This window comes from Helianthus annuus, chromosome 1 (genome assembly GCF_002127325.2).
Source record: "Helianthus annuus cultivar XRQ/B chromosome 1, HanXRQr2.0-SUNRISE, whole genome shotgun sequence".
Lineage (NCBI taxonomy): Eukaryota > Viridiplantae > Streptophyta > Magnoliopsida > Asterales > Asteraceae > Helianthus > Helianthus annuus.
Genome location: NC_035433.2, coordinates 61,713,874 through 61,716,202, shown reverse-complemented (window position 1 = coordinate 61,716,202; position 2,329 = coordinate 61,713,874). Strand labels below are relative to the sequence as shown.

The 2,329-nt window shown below is 42.7% G+C and overlaps 1 non-coding gene across 1 annotated transcript; it reads right to left on the bottom strand.

Annotated features, from left to right (window-relative positions):
* Window positions 1–320: 320 nt before the first annotated feature.
* On the bottom strand, window positions 321–427 carry LOC118482887. Its single transcript, XR_004869129.1, has one exon. It is a non-coding gene; the product is annotated as a small nucleolar RNA R71 (small nucleolar RNA).
* Window positions 428–2,329: the final 1,902 nt, after the last annotated feature.

The window sequence follows — 2,329 nt, the reverse complement described above, 5'->3', positions numbered from 1 at the left end:
CCGCTACCAATGCACCGAATGTTGAAGCCAATAACTTCGAACTTCGGCCGCATTTGATACAAATGCTCCAAAACTCCGCAACCTTCCATGGGCTTGCGGACGAGGATCCACATCTACATATTACTAATTTCTTAGAAATATGTGATACCTTTCGGATCAATGGAGCATCAAATGACGCCATCCGCCTTCGAGTGTTTCCTTTTTCACTAAAAGACCGAGCAAAAGCTTGGCTCAACGCCTTCCCAGCTGGATCGGTAAACACCTGGGATGAACTAGCCCAAAAATTTCTATATAAGTATTTCCCTCCCGCTAAAACGGCTAAATTAATGACTGAAATTAATACATATTCACAAGAGGACGGGGAATCCATATATGAAACTTGGGAAAGGTTCAAGGAACTATTGCGAAAGTGTCCACATCATGGCCTTGCGATATGGCAACAAGTATCCACTTTCTATAATGGGTTGTTGCCACACACAAGGCAGACACTCGACTCTAGCTCCGGGGGACTTTTAGGTAATCGCCGCCCGCATGAAATATATAATCAAATTGAGGAAATTGCTCAAACCAATTTTCAGTGGCACACCCCCCGAGGCAATAAATCTATTGCCCCGGGCGCCCATAAGGTTGATGAAAGCACTTCTTTACAAGCCCAAATCGAGGCCCTTTCTTCAAAAATAAAAAAAATTAGAAATGACAAAAACAGTCTCGGTTATGGCTTGTGAAGGGTGTGGTGGGCCACATGAAAATTGGAGTTGTATGAAAGAAACAGACGAGCAACAAGAGTCGGTAAGCTACATTGATAATAGACCTAGGCCGTCGGGTCCTCCAACGGGCACTTACAACCAAGGATGGCGAAACCACCCAAACCTTGGTTGGAGAGAACCCGACAATAGTAGTAACCAACAAACCCAACGAACAAACTTTCAACAACCAAGAAATGAGTCACAAAATTTCACTCAACAACAAGGTGGACGAGAAAGGCTTGAAGATACTGTATCTCGCCTCATCTCCGACACTGAAAAGAAAAACTCGGAAAGGTTTCTACAATTAGAATCAAATTTTAGAAATCAACAAGCTAGTATTCAAAACATAGAAAAACAATTAAATCAACTAGCTCAAAATTTTTCCGAGAGACCACAAGGTGCATTACCAAGCAATACCGAAACAAACCCAAAAGCGCAAGTTCATCTCATCACGTTACGAAACCGCACCGTGGGGCCTGCGGAAGCGCCACCGCCGACAGAAGAGACTATACCCCCGCCTCTGCAGGAGAAGAACTCCCCTCCATCATCAAAGCCTACCAAGGCTCCTCGAGTTCCGTACCCCGGTAGGTTAATTCGTCAAAAGACCAATGAGCAATTCGCAAAATTCGAAAGTCTATTAAAACAATTGCATGTCAATATTCCTTTTATTGATGTCCTAACCCAAATGCCCAAATACTCTAAGTTCATGAGGGACTTCCTTACTCATAAAAAGAAAATTGAAACTTTGCAATTAGTTAACTTAGGCGAAGAATGCTCTGCCCTCGTACTCAACAAACTTCCCCAAAAGAAAATCGATCCTGGAAGCTTCACGATTCCCTGCTCAATCGGGGACTCCCCTGTTCGTAATGCACTAGCCGACCTTGGGGCTAGCATTAACCTCATGCCCTCATCAATGTTTAAAAGACTCGGCCTAGGAACAACGAGTCCTACAAAAATGAGCATACAACTTGCTGATCGATCCGTCAAATTCCCGCAAGGTGTCATCGAAAATGTCCTAGTAAAGGTAAACAAATTCGTCTATCCGGCCGATTTTGTCATACTCGATATGGAGGAAGACACCGAGGTCCCCCTCATACTAGGGAGACCATTTCTTGCCACCGCACAAGCAGTGGTAGACATGAATTGTCACACCCCGATTTCCACGTGTATCACCGGTGGGCCCGGTGGGGGATTACCGTGACGTAGTTGGCAACAATATAGTCAAACCACACAATTATATGAATGCACAGCGGAAGCATAAAGATAAATATAATTCAACCTTTCGAATGTAATATCAAGTGTATTACAGAAGTCGAATTGTATCCACAGGGGATCATAAATAAAAAAAAGTATTGTTCAATCAGGTACGGCATCAAGTTTGCGAGACTATTCGTGATGCTAGGAAGCTATTACCAGCCAAATTTCGTGTAGTACCTGCACTTAATCTTTTGGGGAAAATACGTCAGTTTACATTGGTAAATACGTTCAACTGACACATTTGAAAATGTTTATTAAAATTGATTTGAATGCACAAGGCACAAACTCTTTTATAACTTGGGAAAATTATTAAAATCTTGTGAACG